This window comes from Triticum urartu, chromosome 2, assembly GCF_003073215.2.
Source record: "Triticum urartu cultivar G1812 chromosome 2, Tu2.1, whole genome shotgun sequence".
NCBI lineage: Eukaryota > Viridiplantae > Streptophyta > Magnoliopsida > Poales > Poaceae > Triticum > Triticum urartu.
Genome location: NC_053023.1, coordinates 41870262 through 41896976, shown reverse-complemented (window position 1 = coordinate 41896976; position 26715 = coordinate 41870262).

The following is a 26715-nucleotide window of genomic DNA, read 5'->3' as shown; positions in this document are numbered from 1 at the left end:
TCCAGATGGCCAAGCGAGTTGGCCTGCAGTGTGAAGCCGCTGAACACAAAGATCTGTCCGGGGAGAAAAGTCTCACCCTGGACTGCATCTCTATCGATGATAGAAGGAGCCATCAAGCCTAACGGCGATGACACAGAGGAACTCTCAATGAAAGCACTAATGTCGGTGTCAAAATCGGCGGATCTCGGGTAGGGGGTCCCGAACTGTGCGTCTAAGGCGGATGGTAACAGGAGGCAGGGGACACGATGTTTTACCCAGGTTCGGGCCCTCTTGATGGAGGTAAAACCCTACGTCCTGCTTGATTTATTCTTGATGATATGGGTATTACAAGAGTTGATCTACCACGAGATCGAAGAGGCTAAACCCTAGAAGCTAGCCTATGGTATGATTGTATGTTGTCCTACGGACTAAAACCCTCCGGTTTATATAGACACCGGAAAGGGCTAGGGTTACACAAGGTCGGTTACAAAGGAGGAGATACACATATCCGTATTTCCTAGCTTGCCTTCCACGCCCAGTAGAGTCCCATCCGGACACGAGACAAAGTCTTCAATCTTGTATCTTCATAGTCTAACAGTCCGGCCAAAGGATATAGTATGGCTGTCCGGAGACCCCCTAATCCAGGACTCCCTCAGCTACCTTAGCCGATATAGCGGAATGTAAGGTACCAAAACATGGGAGCCGGGCAAACCCAACTATTGACCCAAGACATGATTTGGAGCTGATGCATATAATGCTATAAGTTCGGGGTGCCGCACTGTCAAAAGTGTTCGGACTTCTCACGCCGTATTATGGGGTATGCTTAAGCCCCTAGTGTATTGTCCGTACCAGAGTGTACGGGTGCTAGATGTCATGAATGAACACACACACACACACACACACACACACACACATATATATATATAAAGGAAGAATGTAATAATAGTCTTAGTGCTATGCATTGTTTATTCAAAAAGGTGCGTTAAAGCAGATGATACAAGTAGTGCGATAAGCAAAAAGTAGGACTATTTGACATGTCCCCTCCAAGGGCAAGCTGAGGAATAGTATTAAAGCAAGTATTTCACTCGTTATCGTAATCCACCTGGGAGTTCCGTGGGGTGACGTAGCTTTCTGCCTCCTTGGTTGCTGCATCATGTGTTCGACAATCATGCTGCCGGATAGGTTTTCCAGAGATTAAAGTCCTGAAAGAGAAAAATAACAAAGCGGGAAGCCCCTAGTGCGGTTTAAGCCGCGTCTTGGAGCGTGTCGTAGTCGTGCCCCCTCCCCACCTGTGTCCATGGTACTTTTAATGCGTAATTATGTATGCGTGGCACGGATTTCGCCGTTTGGCTGGGACCGGGGTGGGGCCGCATTGCTATGCGAGCTCGGAACGTGCCAGGCGGTCCTGTTGCCGATTACTCCGGGCGCGCTTGAAGGTGTCCGGGTCCTTAATCGCCGAACTAGCGGATTGCCTTAAGAGGCTGCTTTGTGCTTCTGCTGCGAGGGCCGCAGTGTGCTCCTCCGTGCAGAGAGAGCGCTCTGTGTTTCCATTTACTGTGATGACCCCCCGAGGTCCTGGCATCTTGAGCTTGAGATATGCATAATGTGGTACCGCATTGAATCTCGCAAATGCGGTTCGCCTGAGCAGTGCATGGTATCCACTGCGGAACGGGACCATATTGAAGATTAACTCTTCGCTTCGGAAGTTATCCGGGGATCTGAAGACCAAGTCCAGTGTGACTGAACCTGTGCAATGGAACTCTACACCTGGTATGACGCCTTTAAAGGTCGTTTTTGTGGGTTTGATCCTTGAGGGGTCTATACCCATTTTGTGCACTGTGTCCTGATAAAGCAGGTTCAGGCTGCTGCCGCCATCCATAAGGACTCGAGTGAGGTGAAATCCGTCAATGATTGGGTCTAGGACCAGTGCGGCGAATCCGCCATGACGGATACTAGTGGGGTGGTCCCTGCGATCGAAGGTGATCGGACAGGAGGACCATGGGTTGAACTTTGGGGCGACTGGCTCCAACGCATATACGTCCCTGAGCGCACGCTTTCGCTCCCTCTTGGGGATGTGGGTTGCGTATATCATGTTCACCATCCGCACTTGTGGGGGAACCTCTTCTGTCCTCCGGTGTTCGGCTGCCGGGGCTCCTCCTCGTCATCGCTATGTGATCCCTTATCTTTTTTTTTCGGCATTTAACTTGCCGGCCTGCTTGAACACCCAACAATCCCTGTTGGTGTGGTTGGCTGGCTTGTCGGGGGTGCCGTGTATTTGACACAAGCTATCGAGTATACGGTCCAAACTGGACGGGCCCGAAGTGCTTCTTTTGAATGGCTTTTTCCGCTGACCGGGTTTAGAGCCTTTGAATCCGGCATTGACTACCGTATCCTCGGTATTGTTGTTGTTAATGCGGCGCTTATGTTTGTTGCGACGTGGCCTGCCGTTGCCGTCCTTGGCATCCGAAGTACCATGGTTCTTTGATATGTTATTGCTGCGAGCCAACCAGCTGTTCTCTCCCGCACAAAATCGGGTCATGAGTGTCGTGAGGGCTGCCATAGATTTCGGCTTTTCCTGGCCAAGGTGTCGGGCGAGCCATTCATCGCGGATGTCGTGCTTGAAAGCTGCTAGGGCCTCTGCATCCGGACAGTCGATGATTTGATTTTTCTTTGTTAGGAACTGTGTCTAGAATTGCCTGGCCAATTCCTCCGGCTGCTGAATTATGTGGCTCAAGTCATCGGCATCTGGTGGTCGCACATAAGTGCCCTGAAAGTTGTCGAGGAATGCGGCTTCCAGATCTTCCCACCAGCCAATGGACTCTGTTGGCAAGCTGTTGAGCCAATGTCGAGATGGTCCTTTGAGTTTGAGTGGGAGGTATTTGATGGCGTGTAGGTCATCACTGCGGGCCATGTGGATGTGTAGGAGGAAATCCTCGATCCATACCGCAGGATCTGTTGTGTTGTCTTATGATTCTATATTGACGGGTTTGAAACCCTCTGGGATTTGATGATCCATTACTTCGTCTGTGAAGCATAAGGGGTGTGCGACGCCTCTGTACTAGGCTATATCGCGACGCGGCTCAAATGAGTCTTGCCCGCTGTGTTCGGCCCTGCTGGACTTACTTTTACTGTATCCGGCGTGACGATTATCGTCTCGCATAGTAGTGCGCCCCCGTGATCCGTAGATCGATCTTGCATGTTTTTATTTGTCCTCCAATACGTCTCGCAGGTTTGGCGTATTTCCCCATGCCTTTTTATTTGAATGGCGTCAGGGTGCGAGCTGAGCTTTTGGCTAGAATGCCTCTCTGTCGCGGCCACGAGGTGGCCGATCAGCCGCGTCATACGCCGAGGATGTAGGTATTGGTGCTTCCTCCTCCAGTCGGGGTAGCAACCTGCAATTTGGGTAACTCTTTGAGGGGCGTTCGATTTTGTATTCCTCGGCCGCAAGGACTTCAGTCCATCTGTCAGCTAACAAATCTTGATCAGCTTGAAGCTGGTGGCCTGGTGCTGCTTTTTCTTAAGGCTATTTGCCGTGGCTATAAGCCGGTGCTTGAAGCGCTCTTGTTCGACGGGATCCTCAGGCACGACGAATTCATCGTCGTCGAGGCTTGCCTCGTCTTCGGAGGGAGGCATGTAATTATCATCCTCCACCTCTCCGTCTGCCGCTCTCTCGGGAGGGCTGGTTTGTCCATCTTCCTGCTCTAAATCTTGCTGGAGGGGATTGTTGTTGTCTTCGGAACTATCCGGAGTGCTATTATCTCCGGTGCCGGTATCACCGCTTTTGCCTTGGCGGGACTTAGAGCGGCGCCGCTGACGCCGGCACTTGGGTTGCTTCTTGGAGGGGTCATCCTCCGCTGTCTCATCGCCATTGCCTTCTTTGGGTGCGTCCACCATGTATATGTCATATGATGAGGTGGCTGTCCAGTGCCTTGTGGGCAGTGGTTCCTCTTCATCTCCCGCATCGTCGTCCATACCGTCGATGTCTTCGAAACCGAAGTCGAGCATGTCGGTTAAGTCGTCGACAGTGGCTATTAAGTGGGTGGTGGGTGGGCGGCGATTTTCTTCGTCATCCGCATCCCAATCCTGCCGGACGTAGTTCGGCCAGGACTCTCCTGACAAGGAGAGAGACCTTAATGAGTTCAATATGTCGCCGAAGGGCGAGTGCTGAAAGATATCCGCGGAGGTAAACTCCATGATCAGCCCCCAATCGGATTCGATAGGCACGGGCACAGGCGGTTCGTAGTCTGTGGCGAGGGAAGAATCTAGTAGTTCAGCATCATGGCTCCCGTGAAGGGTAAGGTCAATCCTCAGCTCGATCGCCGCTGAGAGTACGGCCTCCATGGCGGGGTCTATCCACCCGTCCATGGATGGTGCGGTTGGCTCCGAATTGAGGGGCAAAGCAGTCGTTGGTGCGATCTCTTGAACACTGTCCGATGGCAGAGCTAAATCATGCTCATCAAGACCGTGTAGCGCACTCGGCAGGGGCTCTAATCCGTCGAAGATCAAGTCTCCGCGGATATCGGCCGTGTAGTTTAAGCTTCCAAACCTGACTTGGTGGCCAGGGGCATAACTTTCGATCTGCTCCAGGTGGCCAAGCGAGTTGGCCCGTAGTGTTAAGCCGCCGAATACGAAGATCTGCCCGGGAAGAAAAGTCTCACCCTGGACTGCATCGCTATCGATGATTGAAGGATGTTGGGGATCGTAGCACAAATTAAAATTTTTTTACGCATCACCAAGATCATCGTATTCAAGAGAACGGGGTTGATGGAGTCGTACTCGTCGTGATCCAAATCACCGATGACCGAGCGCCGAACGGACGGCACCTCCGCGTTCAACACACGTACGGTTGGGAGAGACGTCTCCTCCTTCTTGATCCAGCTAGGGAAGGAGAGGTTGATGGAGATCCAGCAGCACGACGACGTGGTGGTGGAAGTAGCGGAATCCCGGCAGGGCTTCGCCAAGCGCAAGCGGGGAGGAATAGGTGTCACGGGAGGGAGGGAGGGAGGCGCCAGGGACTTGGGTGCGGCTGCCCTCCCTCCCCTCCACTATATATAGGGGACCTGGGGGGCGCTGGCCCCTAGAGATCCCATCTAATGGGGGGGCGGCGGCCTAGGGGGTGGCTTGGCCCCCAAGCCAGGTGGAGGCGCCCCACCCCCTTAGGGTTTCCAACCCTAGGCATAAGGGAGGCCCAAGGGGGGCACACCAGCCCACCAGGGGCTGGTTCCCTTACCACTTTAGCCATGCGACCCTCCGGGATAGGTGGCCCCACCCGGTGGACCCCCGGGACCCTTCCGGTGAACCCGGTACAATACCGGTGACCCCCGAAACTTTCCCGGTGGCTGAAACTGGACTTCCTATATACAAATCTTTACCTCCGGACCATTCCGGAACTCCTCGTGACATCCGGGATCTCATCCGAGACTCCAAACAACTTTCAGGTTACCGCATACTAATATCTCTACAACCCTAGCGTCACCGAACCTTAAGTGTGTAGACCCTACGGGTTCGGGAACCATGCAGACATGACCGAGACAACTCTCCAGCCAATAACCAACAGCGGGATCTGTATACCCATGTTGGCTCCCACATGTTCCACGATGATCTCATCGGATGAACCATGATGTCGAGGATTCAATCAACCCGTATTCAATTTCCTTTGTCAATCGACACGTTACTTGCCCGAGATTCGATCGTCGGTATCCCAATACCTCGTTCAATCTCGTTTCCGGCAAGTCACTTTACTCGTTTCGTAACACATCATCCCGTGACCAACCCTTAGTCACATTGGGCTCATTATGATGATGTCTTACTGAGTGGGCCTATAGATACCTCTCCGTCATACGGAGTGAAAAATCCCAGTCTCGATTCGTGCCAACCCAACAGACACTTTCGGAGATACCCGTAGTGCACCTTTATAGTCACCCAGTTACGTTGTGACGTTTGGCACACCCAAAGTATTCCAACAGTATCCGGGAGTTGCAATATCTCATGGTCTAAGGAAAGGATACTTGACATTAGAAAAGCTCTAGGAGACAAACTACACGATCTTGTGCTATGCTTAGGATTGGGTCTTGTCCATCACATCATTCTCCTAATGATGTGATCCCGTTATCAATGACATCTAATGTCCATAGTCAGGAAACCATGACTATCTGTTGATCATCGAGCTAGTCAACTAGAGGCTCACTAGGGACATGTTGTGGTCTATGTATTCACACATGTATTACGATTTCCGGATAACACAATTATAGCATGAACAATAGACAATTATCATGAACAAGGAAATATAATAATAACCATTTTATTATTGCCTCTAGGGCATATTTCCAACAGTCTCCCACTTGCACTAGAGTCAATAATCTAGTTACATTGTGATGAATCGAACACCCATAGAGTTCTGGTGTTGATCATGTTTTGCTCGAGGAAGAGGTTTAGTCAACGGATCTGCGACATTCAGGTCCGTATGCACTTTACAAATATCTATGTCTCCATTTTGAACATTTTCATGAATGGAGTTGAAGCGACGCTTGATAAGCCTGGTCTTCCTGTGAAACCTGGGCTCCTTGGCAAGGGCAATAGCTACAGTGTTGTCACAAAAGAGAGTCATTGGGCCTGACGCATTGGGAATAACTCCTACGTCGGTAATGAACTCCTTCACCCAGATTGCTTCTTGTGCTGCCTCCGAGGCTGCCATGTACTCTGCTTCACATGTAGATCCCGCCACGACGCTTTTCTTGCAACTGCACCAGCTGACTGCCCCACCATTCAAAATATACAGGTATCCGGTTTGTGGCTTTGAGTCCTCCAGATCTGTGTCGAAGCTAGCATCGACGTAACCCTTTACGATGAGCTCTTCGTCACCTCCATAGACGAGAAACATATCCTTAGTCCTTTTCAAGTACTTTAGGATATTTTTGACCGCTGTCTAGTGTTCCATGCCGGGATTACTTTGGTACCTTCCTACCAAACTTACGGCAAGGTTTACATCAGGTCTGGTACACAGCATGGCATACATGATAGACCCTATGGCCGAGGCATAGGGGACGACACTCATCTTTTCTCTATCTTCTGCCGTGGTCGGGCATTGAGCCGTGCTCAATCTCATACCTTGCAATACAGGCAAGAACCCCTTCTTGGACTGATCCATATTGAACTTCTTCAATATCTTGTCAAGGTACGTACTCTGTGAAAGACCAATGAGGCATCTCGATCTATCTCTATAGATCTTGATGCCTAATATATAAGCAGCTTCTCCAAAGTCCTTCATTGAAAAACACTTGTTCAAGTAGGCCTTTATGCTTTCCAAGAATTCTATATCATTCCCCATCAATAGTATGTCATCCACATATAATATGAGAAATGCTGCAGAGCTCCTACTCACTTTCTTGTAAACACAGGCTTCTCCATAAGTATGCGTAAACCCAAAAGCTTTGATCATCTCATCAAATCGAATGTTCCAACTCCGAGATGCTTGCACCAGCCCATAGATTGAGCGTTGGAGCTTGCACACCTTGTCAACATTCTTAGGATCGACAAAACCTTCTGGCTGCATCATATACAATTCTTCCTTAAGGAAACCATTAAGGAATGCCGTTTTGACGTCCATTTGCCATATCTCATAATCATAGAATGCGGCAATTGCTAACATGATTCGGACGGACTTCAACTTCGCTACGGGTGAGAAAGTCTCATCGTAGTCAACCCCTTGAACTTGTCGATAACCCTTAGCGACAAGCCGAGCCTTATAGATGGTCACATTACCATCCGCGTCTGTCTTCTTCTTAAAGATCCATTTATTTTCTATGGCTCGCCGACCATCGGGCAAGTCAGTCAAAGTCCATACTTCGTTTTCATACTTAGATCCTATCTCGGATTTCATGGCTTCCAGCCATTTGTCGGAATCTGGGCCCGCCATCGCTTCTTCATAGTTCGAAGGTTCACCATTGTCTAACAACATGATTTCCAGGACAGGGTTGCTGTACCACTCTGGTGCGGAACGTGTCCTTGTGGACCTTCGAAGTTCAGTAGCAACTTGATCTGAAGTTTCATGATCATCATCATTAACTTCCTCTCTAGTCGGTGCAGGCACCTCAGGAACATTTTCTTGAGCTGTGCCACTCTCCGGTTCAAGAGGCAATACTTCATCAAGTTCTAGTTTCCTCCCACTTACTTCTTTCGAGAGAAACTCTTTCTCTAGAAAGGATCCATTCTTGGCAACAAAGGTCTTACCTTCGGATCTAAGGTAGAAGGTATACCCAATAGTTTCTTTAGGGTATCCTATGAAGACGCATTTTTCTGATTTGGGTTCGAGCTTTTCAGGTTGAAGTTTCTTGACATAAGCATCGCATCCCCAAACTTTCAGAAACGACAGCTTAGGTTTCTTGCCAAACCATAATTCATACGGTGTCGTCTCAACGGATTTCGACGGAGCCCTATTTAAAGTGAATGCGGCAGTCTCTATAGCATAACCCCAAAATGATAGCGGTAGATCGGTAAGAGACATCATAGATCGTACCATATCCAATAGGGTGCGATTACGACGTTTGGACACACCATTACGCTGTGGTGTTCCAGGCGGCGTGAGTTGTGAAACTATTCCACATTTCCTTAAGTGCGTGCCAAATTCGTGACTCAAATATTCTCCCCCACGATCTGATCGTAAGAACTTGATTTTCCTGTCACGTTGGTTCTCAACCTCACTCTGAAATTCCTTGAACTTTTCAAAGGTCTCAGACTTGTGTTTCATTAAGTAGACATACCCATATCTACTCAAGTCATCAATGAGGGTGAGAACATAAGGATAGCCATTGCGAGCCTCAACACTCATTGGACCACACACATCAGTATGTATGACTTCCAATAAGTTGGTTGCTCACTCCATTGTTCCGGAAAATGGAGTCTTGGTCATTTTGCCCATGAGGCATGGTTCGCACGTGTCAAATGATTCATAATCAAGAGACTCCAAAAGTCCATCTGCATGGAGTTTCTTCATGCGTTTGACACCAATGTGACCAAGGCGGCAGTGCGACAAGTATGTGGGACTATCATTATCAACCTTACATCTTTTGGCATTCACACTATGTATATGTGTAACATCATGTTCGAGATTAAATAAGAATAAACCATTGACCAGCGGGGCATGACCATAAAACATGTCTCTCATATAAATAGAACAACCATTATTCTCAGATTTAAATGAGTAGCCATCTCGCATTAAACGAGATCTAGATACAATGTTCATGCTCAAATATAGTACTAAATAACAATTATTGAGGTTTAAAACTAATCCCGTAGGTAAATGTAGAGGTAGTGTGCCAATGGCGATCACATTGACCTTGGAACCATTCCCGACGCGCATCGTCACCTCGTCCTTTGCCAGTATCAAATACCCAGGAGCTACTACGAGCGCTGGTTAGGTACACATCAATAACATGTATATCACATATACCTTTGGTATTGCCGGCCTTCTTATCCGCTAAGTACTTGGGGTAGTTCTTCTTCCAGTGATCGTTTCCCTTGCAATAAAAGCACTCACTCTCAGGCTTGGGTCCATTCTTTGGCTTCTTCCTGGCAGCTTGCTTACCGGGCACGGCAACTCCCTTGCTGTCCTTCTTGAAGTTCTTTTTACCCTTGCCTTTCTTGAACTTAGTGGTTTTATTCACCATCAACACTTGATGTTCCTTTTTGATTTCCACCTTCGCTGATTTCAGCATTGAATATACCTCGGGAATGGTCTTTTCCATCCCCTGCATATTGAAGTTCATCACAAAGCTCTTGTAGCTAGGTGGGAGCGACTGAAGGATTCTGTTAACGACCGCATCATCCGGGAGATTAACTCCCAGCTGAGACAAGCAGTTGTGCAACCCAGACATTTTGAGTATGTGCTCGCTGACAGAACTGTTCTCCTCCATCTTACAACTGTAGAACTTGTCGAAGACTTCATATCTCTCGACCCGGGCATGAGCTTGGAAAACCATTTTCAGCCCTTGGAACATCTCATATGCTTCGTGTTGCTCAAAACGCTTTTGGAGCCCCAGTTCTAGGCTGTAAAGCATGCCGCACTAAACCAAGGAGTAATCATCACTACGCGTCTGCCAAGAGTTCATAACATCTTGTTCTGCAGGGAAAATAGGTGCTTCACCTAGCGGTGCATCAAGGACATATGCTTTCCTGGCAGCTATGAGGATAATCCTCAGGTTACGGACCCAGTCCGTGTAGTTGTTGCCATCGTCTTTCAGCTTGGTTTTCTCTAGGAACGCATTGAAGTTGAGGGCAACATTAGCATGGGCCATTTGATCTACAAGACATATTGCAAAGATTTTTAGACTGATCATGATAATCAAGTTCATCTAATCAAATTATTAAATGAACTCCCACTCAGATAGACATCCCTCTAGTTATCTAAGTGATACATGATCTGAGTCAACTAGGCCGTGTCCGATCATCACGTGAGACGGACTAGTCATCATCGGTGAACATTTTCATGTTGATCGTATCTTCTATACGACTCATGTTTGACCTTTCGGTCTTCCGTGTTCCGAGGCCATGTCTGTACATGCTAGGCTCGTCAAGTCAACCTAAGTGTATTGCGTGTGTAAATCTGGCTTACACCCGTTGTATGCGAACATTAGAACCTATCACACCCGATCATCACGTGGTGCTTCGGAACAACGGACCTTAGCAACGGTGCACAGTTAGGGGGAACACTTTCTTTAAATTATTGTGAGGGGTCATCTTATTTATGCTACCGTCGTTCTTAGCAAATAAGATGTAAAACATGATAAACATCACATGCAATCAAATAGTGACATGATATGGCCAATATCATTTTGCTCCTTTTGATCTCCATCTTCGGGGCGCCATGATCATCATTGTCACCGGCATGACACCATGACCTCCATCATCATGATCTCCATCATCGTGTCTTCATGAAGTTGTCTCGCCAACTATTACTTCTACTACTATGGCTAATGGTTAGCAATAAAGTAAAGTAATTACATGACGTTTATGTCGACACGCAGGTCATAAATAAATTAAGACAACTCCTATGGCTCCTGCCGGTTGTCATACTCATCGACATGCAAGTCGTGATTCCTATTACAAGAACATGATCAATCTCATACATCACATATATCATTCATCACATCCTTTTGGCCATATCACATCACACGGCACATGGTGCAAAAACAAGTTAGACGTCCTCTAATTGTTGTTGTAAGTTTTACGTGGCTGCTATAGGTTTCTAGCAAGAACGTTTCTTACCTACGCCAAAAACCACAACGTGATATGCCAATTTCTATTTACCCTTCATAAGGACCCTTTTCATTGAATCCGATCCGACTAAAGTGGGAGAGACAGACACCCGCTAGCCACCTTATGCAACTAGTGCATGTCAGTCGATGGAACCAGTCTCACGTAAGCGTACGTGTAAGGTCGGTCCGGGCCGCTTCATCCCACGATTCCATCTAATATATAGGGGGCCTGGGGGGCGCCGGCCCCTAGAGATCCCATCTAATGGGGGGCGGCCTAGGGGGTGGCTTGGCCCCCAAGCCAGGTGGAGGCGCCCCCACCCCCTTAGGGTTTCCAACCCTAGGCGCAAGGGAGGCCCAAGGGGGCGCACCAGCCCACCAGGGGCTGGTTCCCTTCCCACTTCAGCCCATGGGGCCCTCCGGGATAGGTGGCCCCACCCGGTGGACCCCCGGGACCCTTCCGGTGGTCCCGGTACAATACTAGTGACCCCCGAAACTTTCCCGGTGGCCGAAACTGGACCTCCTATATACAAATCTTTACCTCCGGACCATTCTGGAACTCCTCGTGACGTCCGGGATCTCATTCGGGACTCCGAACAACTTTCGGGTTACCGCATACTAATATCTCTACAACCCTAGCATCACCGAACCTTAAGTGTGTAGACCTTACGGGTTCGGGAACCATGCAGACATGACCGAGACAACTCTCCGGCCAATAACCAACAGCAGTATCTGGATACCCATGTTGTCTCCCACATGTTCCACGATGATCTCATCGGATGAACCACGATGTCGAGGATTCAATCAATCCCGTATTCAATTCCCTTTGTCAATCGGCACGTTACTTGCCAAAGATTCGATCGTCGGTATCCCAATACCTCGTTCAATCTCGTTACCGGCAAGTCACTTTACTCGTTTCGTAACACATCATCCCGTGACCAACCCTTAGTCACATTGAGCTCATTACGATGATGTCTTATCGAGTGGGCCTAGAGATACCTCTCCGTCATATGGAGTGACAAATCCCAGTCTCGATTCGTGCCAACCCAATAGACACTTTCGGAGATACTCGTAGTGCACCTTTATAGTCACCCAGTTACGTTGTGATGTTTGGCACACCCAAAGTATTCCAACAGTATCCGGGAGTTGCACAATCTCATGGTCTAAGGAAAGGATACTTGACATTAGAAAAGCTCTAGGAGACGAACTACACGATCTTGTGCTATGCTTAGGATTGGGTCTTGTCCATCACATCATTCTCCTAATGATGTGATCCCGTTATCAATGACATCTAATGTCCATAGTTAGGAAACCATGACTATCTGTTGATCAACGAGCTAGTCAAGTAGAGGCTCACTAGGGACATGTTGTGGTGTATGTATTCACACATGTATTACGATTTCCGGATAACACAATTATAGGATGAACAATAGACAATTATCATGAACAAGGAAATATAACAATGACCATTTTATTATTGCCTCTAGGGCATATTTCCAACAAAGGAGCCATCAAGCCTAATGGCGAAGACACAGAGGAACTCTCAATGAAAGCACCAATGTCAGTGTCAAAACCGGTGGATCTCGGGTAGGGGGTCCCGAACTGTGCGTCTAAGGCAGATGGTAACAGGAGGCAGGGGACACGATGTTTTACCCAGGTTCGGGCCCTCTTGATGGAGGTAAAACCCTACGTCCTGCTTGATTTATTCTTGATGATATGAGTATTACAAGAGTTGATCTACCATGAGATCGGAGAGGCTAAACCCTAGAAGCTAGCCTATGGTATGATTGTATGTTGTCCTACGGACTAAAACCCTCCGGTTTATATAGACACCAGAGGGGGCTAGGGTTACACAAGGTCGGTTACAAAGGAGGAGATATACATATCCGTATTGCCTAGCTTGCCTTCCATGCCAAATAGAGTCCCATCCGGACACGAGACGAAGTCTTCAATCTTGTATCTTCATAGTCCAACAGTCCGGCCAAAGGATATAGTCCGGCTGTCCGGGGACCCCCTAATCCAGGATTCCCTCACCCACCATATACCTTCCTCAAAACACCCACCATACCTACCTATCATGGCATTTCCATAGCCATTCCGAGATATATTGCCATGCAACTTTCCACCGTTCCGTTTACTATGACACGCTCCATCATTGTCATATTGCTTTGCATGATCATGTAGTTGACATTGTATTTGTGGCAAAGCCACCGTTCATCATTCTTTCATACATGTCACTCTTGATTCATTGCATATCCCAGTACACCGCCGGAGGCATTCACATAGAATCATATTTTGTTCTAAGTATGGAGTTGTAATTGTTGAGTTGTAAGTAAATAAAAGTGTGATGATCATCATTTTTAGAGCATTGTCCCAAGTGAGGAAAGGATGATGGAGACTATGATTCCCCCACAAGTCGGAATGAGACTCCGGACGAAAAAAAGAGGCCATAAAAAAGGCCCAAATAAATAAATAAAATGAGAGAAAAAGAGAGAAGGGACAATGCTACTATCCTTTTACCACACTTGTGCTTCAAAGTAGCACCATGATCTTCATAATAGAGAGTCTCCTATGTTATCACTTTCATATACTAGTGGGAATTTTTCATTACAGAACTTGGCTTGAATATTCCAATGATGGGCTTCCTCAAAATGCCCTAGGTCTTTGTGAGCAAGCGAGTTGGATGCACACCCACTTAGTTCCTTTTGTTGAGCTTTCATATACTTATAGCTCTAGTGCATCCGTTGCATGGCAATCCCTACTCACTCACATTGATATCTATTGATGGGCATCTCCATAGCCCGTTGATACGCCTAGTTAATGCGAGACTATCTTCCCCTTTTTGTCTCCTCCACAACCACCATTCTATTCCACCTATAGTGCTATATCCATGGCTCACGCTCATGTATTGCGTGAAGATTGAAAAAGTTTGAGAACACCAAAAGTATGAAGCAGTTGCTTGGCTTGTCATCGGGGTTGTGCATGATTTAAATACTTTGTGTGGTGAAGATAGAGCATAGCCAGACTATATGATTTTGTAGGGATAACTTTCTTTGGCCATGTTATTTTGAAGAGACGTAATTGCTTAGTTAGTATGCTTGAAGTATTATTATTTGTATGTCAATATTGAACTTTTGTCATGAATCTTTCGGATCTGAATATTCATACCACAATTAAGAAGAATTACATTGAAATTATGCCAAGTAGCATTCCACATCAAATATTCTGTTTTTATCATTTACCTACTCGAGGACGAGCAGGAATTAAGCTTGGGGATGCTTGATACGTCTCCAATGTATCTATAATTTTTTATTGTTCCATGCTATATTATATTCTGTTTTGGACATTATTGGGATTATTATACACTTTTATATTATTTTTGGGACTAACCTATTAACCGGAGGCCCAGCCCAGAATTGCTGTTTTTTGCCTATTTTAGGGTTTCGCAGAAAAATAATATCAAACAGAGTCCAAACAGAATGAAACCTTCGGGAACGTGATTTTCGGAATGAACATGATCTAGAGGACTTGGACCCTACGTCAAGACATCAACCAGGAAGCCATGACATAGGGGGGGGCGCCTACCCCCCAGGCGCGCCCTCCACCCTCGTGGGCCCCCTGTTGCTCCACCGACGTACTCCTTCCTCCTATATATATCTACGTACCCCCAAACTACTAGATACAGAGCCATAACCCTAATTCCACCGCCGTAACTTTCTGTATCCATGAGATACCATCTTGGGGCATTTTCCAGAGCTCCGTCGGAGGGGGAATCGATCACGGAGGGCTTCTACATCAATACCATAGCCTGTCCTATGAAGTGTGAGTTGTTTACCTCAGACCTACGGGTCCATAGTTATTAGCTAGATGGCTTCTTCTCTCTTTTTGGATCTCAATACAAAGTTCTCCCCCTCTGTTGTGGAGATATATTCGATGTAATCTTCTTTTGCGGTGTGTTTGTTGAGACCGATGAATTGTGGGTTTATGATCAAGTTTATCTATGAACAATATTTGTATCTTCTATGTATGATTGGTTATCTTTGCAAGTCTCTTCGAATTATTAGTTTGGTTTGGCCTACTAGATTGATCTTTCTTGCAATGGGAGAAGTGCTTAGCTTTGGGTTCAATCTTGCGGTGTCCTTTCCCAGTGACAGTAGGGGCAGCAAGGCACGCATTGTATTGTTGCCATCGAGGATAACAATATGGGGTTTATTTCATATTGCATGAGTTTATCCCTCTACATCATGTCATCTTTCTTAAAGCGTTACTCTGTTCTTATGAACTTAGTACTCTAGATGCATGCTGGATAGCGGTCGATGAGGGAGTCCTGGATTAGGGGGTGTTCGGGTAGCCGGACTATACCTTCAGCCGGACTCCAGGACTATGAAGATACAAGATTAAAGACTTCGTCCCGTGTCCGGATGGGACTTTCCTTGGCGTGGAAGGCAAGCTTGGCGATGCGGATATTCAAGATCTCCTACCATTGTAACCGACTCTATGTAACCCTAACCCTATCCGGTGTCTATATAAACCGGAGGGTTTTAGTCCGTAGGACAACTTCATCAACTCCATAGACAACAATCATACCATAGGCTAGCTTCTAGGGTTTAGCCTCCTTGATCTCGTGGTAGATCCACTCTTGTACTACCCATATCATCAATATTAATCAAGCAGGACGTAGGGTTTTACCTCCATCAAGAGGGCCCGAACCTGGGTAAAACATCGTGTTCCCTGCCTCCTGTTACCATCCGGCCTAGACGCACAGTTCGGGACCCCCTACCCGAGATCCGCCGGTTTTGACACCGACATTGGTGCTTTCATTGAGAGTTCCTCTGTGTCGTCGCCGTTAGGTCCGATGGCTCCTTTGATCATCAACAACGATGCAGTCCAGGGTGAGACTTTTCTCCCCGGACAGATCTTCATCTTCGGCGGCTTCGCTCTGCGGGCCAATTCTCTTGGCCAATTGGAGCAGATCGAGAGCTACGCCCCTGGCCATCAAGTCAGGTTTGGAAGCTTAAACTACACGGCTGACATCCGCGGAGACTTGATCTTCGATGGGTTTGAGCCACGGCCAAGCGTGCCGCACTATCTCGAGGGGCATGATCTAGCTCTGCCTCCGGGTAGTGTCCTGGAGGCCACACACGCATCGGTTCCGACCTCTAACTCGGAGCCTATTGCGCCAATGGAGGACGAGCGGTTGGACGCCACCTCGGGGGCTGCGATCTTAAAGGCGATTGAGCCGAACGCTAGCCCCGCACTCTGCATGATCCGTGACTCCGAGGATCCGGACTCCTCCCCGAACTCCGAACCCCCCGCGCCCCTGCCAATCGAATCCAATTGGGCGCCGATAATGGAGTTCACCGCCGCAGACATCTTTCAGCACTCGCCTTTTGGCGTCATCCTGAATTCTCTTAAATCTCTCTCTTTATCAGGAGAGCCCTGGCCGGATTACGGTCAGCGAGGATGGGATATGAACGACGAAGAAATTCAAAGCCCACCCACCACCCACTTTGTAGCCACTGTCGACGATTTAACCGACATGCTTGACTTCGGCTCCGAAGACATCGACGGTATGGACGACGATGTAGGAGATGAACAGGAACCAGCACCTATAGGGCGCTGGAAGGCCACCTCGTCATATGACATATATATGGTGGATACTCCAAAAGATGGAGATGGCGATGGAACAGTGGGGGAGGACACCCCCAAGAAACAGCCAAAGCGCCGGCGTCAGCGGCGCCGCTCTAAATCCCGCCAAAGCAAAAACGGTGATTCCGGCACGGGAGATAATACTACCCCGGACAGCGCCGAAGAACACCCACCTCAGCAAGATTTGGCACAGGAAGATGGAGAAGCCAGCCCTCATGAGAGAGCGGCAGACCAAGAGGTCGAGGATGATAACTATATGCCTCCCTCCGAAGACGAGGCAAGCCTCGATGATGACGAATTCGTCATACCATCAAACCCCGCCGAACAAGAGCGTTTTAGACACAGGCTTTTAGCCACGGCAAGCAGCCTCAAGAAAAAGCAGTAGCAGCTTAGAGCTGCCCAAGATTTGCTAGCTGACAGATGGACTGAAGTCCTTGCGGCCGAAGAGTATGAACTCGAACGCCCCTCCAAGAGTTACCCAAAGCGCAGACCTATACCCCGATCAGAGGAGGAAGCACCTACATCACCAGCGCATGACATGGCAGACCGGCCACCTCGCGGCCGCGACAGAGAGGTCTCTCGACCCTCCACCCAAGCCATGCCCCGACGCCACTCAACTAAGGCATGGGAAAATGCGCCAGACCTGCGAGACGTACTGGAGGACAAGGCAAGACAAACAAGATCGATCTACGGATCGCGCAGGCGCCCTACGGCACGTGACAATAATCCTTACTCCGGATACAACAAATCCGGCTGGGCCAAACACAACAGACATAGCTCTTTCGAGCTACGTCGTGATATAGCCCAGTACAAAGGCGCCGCACACCCGCTATGCTTCACGAATAAAGTAATGGAGCATAAAATCCCAGAGGGTTTCAAACCCGTAAACATTGAATCATACGATGGCACAACAGATCCGGCGGTATGGATTGAGGATTATCTCCTTCACATCCACATGGCACGCGGCGATGATCTACACGCCATCAAATACCTCCCGCTCAAACTTAAAGGACCGTCCCGGCATTGGCTTAACAGCTTGCCAGCAGACTCAATCGGTTCTTGGGAGGACCTGGAAGCCGCATTCCTCAACAACTTCCAGGGCACTTACGTGCGACCACCGGATGCCGACGACTTAAGCCACGTAATTCAGCAGCCAGAGGAATCGACCAGAATATTCTGGACACGGTTCCTAACAAAGAAAAACCAGATAGTCGACTGTCCGGATGCAGAGGCCCTAGCAGCCTTCAAGCATAACATCCGCGACGAGTGGCTTGCCCAGCACCTGGGACAGGAAAAGCCGAAATCCATGGCAGCTCTCACGACACTCATGACCCGCTTTTGCGCTGGTGAAGACAGTTGGCTAGCTCGCAGTAACAACTTATCAAAGAACCCTGGTAATTCGGACACCAAGGACAAAAGTGGCAGGACACGTCGGAACAAACAAAAACGCCGCGTTAACAGCGACAGCAATGAAGACACGACAGTCAATGCCGGATTCAGAGGCTATAAATCCGGTCAGCGGAAAAATCCATTCAAAAAGAATACTCAGGGCCCGTCCAGTTTGGAACCAATACTTGATTGCTTGTGCCAGATACATGGCACCCCCGAAAAGCCAGCCAATCACACTAACAGGGATTGTTGGGTGTTCAAGCAGGCAGGCAAGTTAAGAGCCGAAAACAACAAGGGGCTGCACAGCGACGACGAGGAGCCCAAGCCACCAAACAACAATGGACAGAAGGGCTTTCCCCCACAAGTGCGGACGGTGAACATGATATACGCAACCCACATTCCCAAGCGGGAGCGGAAGCGTGCGCTACGGGACGTATACGCGATGGAGCCAGTCGCCCCAAAGTTCAACCCATGGTCCTCCTGCCCGATCACTTTTGATCGGAGGGACCATCCCACTAGCATCCGTCATGGCGGCTTCGCCGCATTGGTTCTTGACCCAATCATCGACGGATTTCACCTCACAAGAGTCCTCATGGACGGCGGCAGTAGCCTGAACCTGCTTTATCAGGACACAGTGCGGAAAGTGGGCATAGACCCCTCAAGGATCAAACCCACAAGAATGACCTTTAAAGGCATCATACCAGGTGTAGAAGCCAACTGTACAGACTCAGTAACACTTGACGTGGTCTTCGGATCCCCAGATAATTTCCGAAGCGAAGAGTTAATCTTCGATATAGTCCCGTTTCGCAGTGGCTATCACGCCCTGCTCGGACGAACCGCATTCGCAAAATTCAATGCGGTGCCGCACTACGCATATCTCAAACTCAAGATGCCAGGCCCTCGAGGAGTAATCATGGTCAATGGAAACACCGAACGCTCCCTCCGTACGGAAGAGCATACGGCGGCCCTCAGTTTTGGTGCCTTACGTTCCGCTATATCGGCTAAGGTAGCACTAGGAGAACCACTGCGATTGTGCCCCGGTTGAGCTGGGTTATGCACCTCAGTGGAGAAAGCTAAAACTGACTGTCATGATGAGGCAAGAGATCGGTCGCTGTTCGAGAGGTTTTTCGAGTCCCTAAAGGCTTATGCCGCTTCGAGCGAGGAGCTAGATAACCCCAGCCAAGGCGTGGATAGCGCCCCGAACTCGGTCCTCCGAACCAAGGGCTTCGCCGAAATTTAAAATTATATAGTTCTATGGCTAAGTGAGAGTGTTCAAGCATTATAGTCCGATTGCCTGGTTCGTCATGCTGAGCGCCTCCCTCGAAGGACCCAACCATGGGAAAAAGAGCGCCCAGGATTATCACCGAACACCCCAGCACTAGTGGCATGGGGGTAGAAGCCGACGACTGGCCATCTCTCAAATTTTGATAAACGGCCGCACAGAAAATAATATTTTAAATTCAATAAGCATTGCTTAGCGCATATGAACAAGTTTTCAGCGCACAGGATAAACACGAGCGAATTCATTCAAAAATTACATCCTTGGTGCACTCATCTGCCACAAGGCGGCCACCTGCAAGAACATCCTTATAGTAGTTCTCCGGCTTGCGATGCTCCTTCCCCGGCGGCGGCCCGTCCGTCACAAGCTTCTCACCGTCCAGCCTACCCCGGTGCACCTTTACACGGGCAAGGGCCCTACGGGCACCTTCGATGCAGGCGGAGCGCTTGATGACCTCGATCCTTGGACAGGCCTCCACCAGCCGCCGCACCAGCCCGAAGTAGCTCCCAGGCAAGGCATCTCCGGGCCACAGCCGAACTATGAAGCCCTTCATGGCTTGTTCGGCCGCCTTGTGGAGTTCGACCAGCTGTTTCAGATGGTCGCTCAAGGGCACAGGGTGTCCGGCCTCAGCATACTGAGACCAGAATACCTTCTCCGTCGAGCTGCCCTCTTCAGCTCGTTTGAATGCGGTGGCATCGGACACGCTGCGGGGAAGATCTGCGAAGGCCCCTGGAGAACTCCAGATTCGGGTAAGTGACAAGTAGTTCACTTTTATGTTTCTGCTTTGCATAAAGAATGCCTTACCCGCTGCTATCTTCTTCATGTCCTCCAACTCTCGGAGAGCCTTTTGGGCTTCGGCCTTGGCAGACTTGGCAGTCACAAGGGCCGTCGCGAGCTCAGACGCTTGGGTCTTTGACTCAAGCTCCAAACTCTCATGTTTCTTCATGAGAGCCTGAAGCTCTTGCTGCACCTCGCCGACCTGAGACCCAAGTTTCTCCCGCTCGGTGCGCTCCGCGGCCGTTTTCTTTTCGGCCTTGGACAGCGCCTGCTTGAGGGTCACCACCTCAGTCGTGGCCCCTACAATAAGCAGCACAATCCTGTTATTTTTTGCAATCACGCCTCTCTATAGGCACCTTTTTATAAGGTATTTCTTACCTTATTTCTCCTCGAGCTGCTGCTTGGCACGGCCGAGCTCTTGCTCGGACCGCTTGAGTCCCTGTTTTAGGGCATCCACCTCCGCAGTCAGTGCGGCGGTGGCTAGCAGCGAAGCCTGCATATGCATATTGACTTCTTTATTAGACTCCTGCGAAATTTCATAGATCCTCTATTCGGCTTTTCTTTCCGAATGCCAAACAGAGCATCAGGGGCTACTGTCTATGCGGTAATATTTTTACATATTTTTACTTACCTCGAAGCCTGTTAGGAGGCCAGCGCAAGCTTCATTCAGCCCGCTCTTGGCGGACTGAACCTTCCGGATCACCGTACTCATAATAGTAAGGTGTTCCTCATCGATGGAGGCACCTTCAAGCTCCTCCAGTAGATTGTCCGGCGCCTCCGGTTGGACGGAGGCTGCCGGCTTAGAAGGCTTGCTCCTCTTGGAAGGAGTTCGCCTGCCGCGGTCCGGAATCGTTGAAGATTCCGGCACGGTGTCCGGCTTAAGGCCGGACTTGGAGCCCTGGGGGGTCTTGTCCCCTTCACTCCTGGGGTCCGGGAGGTCGCCTTGCGGCTCCTCCAGGACCACCTCCTCTTGCCCCGGAGCTCGGTGCGACGCCACTTCAGCGTCATCCACAGTGTGGGGGGAGACAGCGGGCGGAACAGAGTTCACGTCCGATGAATCCAGGGAGCCGCTCGACGACTCATTGAGTGCGGCCCGGGGCAGGCTGCATGATTATATTCGACATTAGGGGAAGCTGTGCAACAAAAGGAATATCATGAGTTACTCTGGTATCTGAACACTTACGATTTCGCCGGACACTTGGTCCTATCCGGCCATTCCTCTTCACCCTCTTCGGCGTCAGGGGCGTAGTCCGGCGGAGGGGTCTTCCTTTTTCTAGACCCCTCGGCCTCCCCCGTTGGGTCGACCCTCCTCTTCTCTCCTCCCTCCACTGGAGAGGGAGAGTCTTCTTCTTCCTCCTCCTCGTTCTCGCGGGAGGAGGGCGCCTCAGACTCGTCAGATGACGAGTCCGACACCACCATGTTGCGGGCACTCTTTCAAGTCCCCGTGATCTTCTTCTTCTTGAACTTCTTCTCCGGCACCACATAAGGCGCCGGGGCCAGCAGTTTCACCAGTAAAGCTGGGGTTGGATCTTCGGGCAGCGGAGCCGGACAGTTAATCGGCTCGGCTATCACCTGCCAAGCCTATCAGAGGAAAGGGAGTTTAGATCCCGCATAGTGTCAAACTATGAAAAAAGGCTTAACATCCTGTGAAGGGTGTAGATGGCATACCTTGCTAGTGTGACGCTGCGAGCTGTATCCGCGGTCCTCGGAAGCGGATGCGGGAGCCTCGGCGCCCTTGAATAGCACCCTCCAGGCGTCTTCATACGTCGTGTCAAAGAGCTGGTTGAGAGTTTGGTGCTGCGCCGGGTCGAACTCCCACAGATTAAAATCCCGTTGTTGGCACAGGAGGATCCGGCGGACGAGCATAACCTGGATTATATTAACAAGCTGGACTGGCTTGTTCACCAGGGACTGGATGCATGTTTGCAATCCGGTCACCTCTTTTTCGTCACCCCACGACAGGCCCGTCTCTTTCCAGGACATAAGCCGCGTGGGGGGTCCGGATCGGAACTCAGGGGCTGCGGTCCATTCCGGATCGCGTGGCTCGGTGATATAAAACCACCCGGCTTGCCATCCCTTTAGGGTCTCCACGAAAGAGCCCTCGAACCATAGGATGTTGGCCATCTTGCCCGCCATAGCGCCTCCGCACTCCGCCTGGCTGCCGCGCACCACCTTGGGCTTGACCTTGAAGGTCTTGAGCCAGAGGCCAAAATGGGAGCGGACGCGGAGAAAGGCCTCGCACACGACGATAAACGCCGAGATGTTGAGGATGAAGTTTGGAGCCAGATCGTGGAAATCCAGGCCGTAGTAGAACATGAGCCCCCGGACAAATGGGTGGAGCGGAAAACCTAGTCCGCGGAGGAAGTGGTGGAGAAACACAACCCTCTCATGGGGCCTTGGCGTGGGGATAAGCTGCCCCTCTTCGGGAAGCCGGTGCGCGATGTCCTTGGACAGGTATCCGGCCTTCCTTAGCTTTTTTACTTTACCCTCCGTAGCGAAGGAGACCATCCATTTGCCTCCCGCTCCAGACATTGCTGGAGAAGGTTGAGATGGGATGTGCGGGCTTGGGCGCTGGAGCTCGGGTGCGCGAGGGATGGATGGGCAAGGGAGGAAGAAGGCGTAGGTAAAAAGGGTAGATCCTTATCCCCTTATATAGGCGGATGCGGTTATGCGTCCCCGCCTACCTAATAAAACTCACTTGCCTCCCGAGCGACGTGATAAATGGCACGGTTGGGTTACCCACGTCCGTATTGATGAGAATCCCATAAAAAGGGTACACGATCTCTGCTTTGACAAGACGTGCCAAGGAAACCGCCTCGCAAAACATGCTGAGGAGGAAAAGTAAAAACGATTCGAGTAAAGGGCTTAGTTGTGGTGTGATGGCGCACTACAGAATACGTCAGCAGATTTGATTTGTGTTAATATTATTCTCTCTATGGCAATATGTGGAAGCTTATTTTACAGAGCCGGACACTACTCTTGGTGTTTACGATCTTCTATGAAGGACTTGGAGGAGGAACCCGCCTTGCAATGCCGAAGACAATTTACGCGCCGGACTCGTCGTCATTGAAGCCTGGTTTAGGGGCTACTGAGGGAGTCCTGGATTAGGGGGTGTTCGGGTAGCCGGACAATACCTTCAGCCGGACTCCAGGACTATGAAGATACAAGATTGAAGACTTCGTCCCGTGTCCGGATGGGACTTTCCTTGGCGTGGAAGGCAAGCTTGGCGATGCGGATATTCAAGATCTCCTACCATTGTAACCGACTCTATGTAACCCTAACCCTATCCGGTGTCTATATAAACCGGAGGGTTTTAGTCCGTAGGACAACTTCATCAACTCCATAGACAACAATCATACCATAGGCTAGCTTCTAGGGTTTAGCCTCCTTGATCTCGTGGTAGATCCACTCTTGTACTACCCATATCATCAATATTAATCAAGCAGGATGTAGGGTTTTACCTCCATCAAGAGGGCCCGAACCTGGGTAAAACATCGTGTTCCCTGCCTCCTGTTACCATCCGGCCTAGACGCACAGTTCGGGACCCCCTACCCGAGATCCGCCGGTTTTGACACCGACATTCGATGTGTGGAGTAATAGTAGTAGATGCAGGCAGGAGTCGGTCTACTTGTCTCGGACGTGATGCCTATATACATGATCATACCTAGATATTCTCATAACTATGCTCAATTCTGTCAATTGCTCAACAGTAATTTGTTTACCCACCGTGAATACTTATGCTCTTGAAAGAAGCCACTAGTGAAACCTATGGCCCCCGGGTCTATCTTCCATCATATTAATCTTCCAATATTTAGTTATTTCCTTTGCCTTTTATTTTACTTTGCATATTTATCATAAAAATACCAGAATATTATCTTATCATATCTATCAGATCTCACTCTCGTAAGTGACTGTGTAGGGATTGACAACCCCTTATCGCATTGGTTGCGAGGATTTATTTGCTTGTGTAGGTGCGACGGACTCATGTGTGGCCTCCTACTGGATTGATACCTTGGTTCTCAAAAACTGAGGGAAATACTTACACTACTTTGCTGCATCACCCTTTCCTCTTCAAGGGAAAACCAACGCAAGTGCTCAAGAGGTAGCAGCCAACAACCGCAGACGGACTCCATCGGAGCTACGTCGCGACGCGACCCAATATAGAGGCGCCGCACACCCTCTTTGCTTCACCGATGAAGTAATGGATCACGAATTCCCCAAAGGGTTTAAACCCGTAAACATTGAATCATACAACAGACCAACCGATCCCGCAGTATGGATCGAGGATTTTATTCTCCATATCCACATGGCCCGCGGAGATGACCTCCACGCTATCAAATACCTCCCACTAAAGCTCAAAGGGCCATCTCGGCACTAGTTAAATAGCCTGCCTGAAATTTCTATCGGAAGCTAGGAGGACTTGGAAGAAGACTTCCTCGACAACTTCCAAGGTACATATGTCTAGCCACCGGACGCCGACGATTTAAGCCACATAGTCCAACAACCTGGAGAGTCAGCCAGGAAATACTGGACTAGGTTCCTAACCAAAAAGAACCAGATCGTCGACTGTTCGGATGCCGAAGCCCTAGCGGCCTTTAAACATAGCATCCGCGACGAATGGCTCGCCCGCCACCTCGGCCAAGAAAAGCCGAAATCTATGGCAGCCCTCACGGCACTCATGACCCGCTTTTGTACGGGTGAGGATAGTTGGTTAGCTCGTAGCAAAAACACAGCCAGCGAGGCAGGCCCCTCTGAGGTTAAGAAGAGCAACGGCAAGCTCCGACGCAGGAAACACAAACGCCGAAGCAATGATGACAACTCCGATGACACTGTTGTCAATGCCGGATTCAGTGGCTCCAAGTCCGGTCAGCAGAAAAAGCCGTATAAAAGAAACAATTAGGGACCATCCAACATAGACCGCATACTCGACCATCCGTGCCAAATCCATGGCACCCCAGACAAACCAGCCAACCATACCAATAGAGATTGCTGGGTTTTTAAGCAAGCCAGCAAGTTAAATGCCGAAAACAAGGAAAAGGGATCGCAGAGTGAGGGCCATGACGAGGAGCCCCTGCAGCCAAACACAGGGGGATAGAAGAAGTTTCCCCCTCAGGTCAAAACGGTGAACATGATATATGCTATACACATCCCCATGAGGGAGCGCAAGCGCACACTCAGGGACGTCTATGCGATAGAGCCAGTCGCCCAAAATTCAATCCATGATCATCGTGCCCGATCACTTTTGATCGTCGGGATCATCTGACCAGTATCCGGCATGGTGGATCGGCCGCACTGGTCCTAGACCTTATCATTGATGGATTCCACCTGACGCGAGTCCTCATGGACGGTGGCAGCAGCCTCAATCTGCTCTATCAGGATACAATGTGCAAAATGGGCATTAACCCATCACGAATCAAGCCCACAAGGACTACCTTTAAAGGAGTCATACCAGGCGTAGAGGCCCGCTGTACGGGCTCAATCACACTAGAGGTCGTCTTGGGATCTCCAGACAACTTCCGAAGCGAGCAGTTAATCTTCGACATCGTCCCCTTTCACAAGGGCTATCACACACTACTTGGACGAACCGCATTTGCCCAATTCAATGCGGTACCTCACTATGCTTATCTCAAGCTCAAGATGTCCGGACCACGTGGTGTCATAACAGTCAATGGAAATACAGAACGCTCCCTCCGTACCGAGGAGCATACCACGGCCTTAGCAGCAGAAGTACAACGCGGCCTTTCCTAGCAAAACCTTAATTCGGCGGCCGAGTCCCCAGACACCATTAAGAGAGTCCAGACTATTCTGCAGCAAGACAGCCCCGCTCGTCAAGAGCGTAACTAGCAATGTGGCCTTCATCCCAGTCCCGATCAAATGGCAGCATTTGCACCACGCGTACATAACTACGCACTCAAAATTCCATGGGCATCGATGGAGGCATAGCTAGCTCGTGATCCATAGGGCGGCTCGACCGACCCTGGATCCGCACACCTTCACTTTTTCTTCTTCATTTCGGGTTTTCTCTTCTCGAGGCCTTTTTAAAAAAATAACCTGATCATCGGACCGATCACGGGACGAATACACCAAGGAGGCAAGGAGCTTTGACATACAAGGGAATCCCCAGGTGGTCTCCGCTAATGATTGATATACCTGTTTTACATACCCGCACGCAGCTCGCTCTTGGTCATGGCATGTTAAATAGCCTTACTTGCTTATCGCATTACTTGCACAAGTACGCCTCGACGTATTAATCAACTTACAATGGAAAATAATTGGCAGCGTCAGCTTATTACTTGATTTTTCCCTTGCCTTTGTATTTACTCATCGCATCCATACACTCTGGTACGTATTACTTCACGAGGGGCTTCATCATGCCCCACAGTACGACAATAA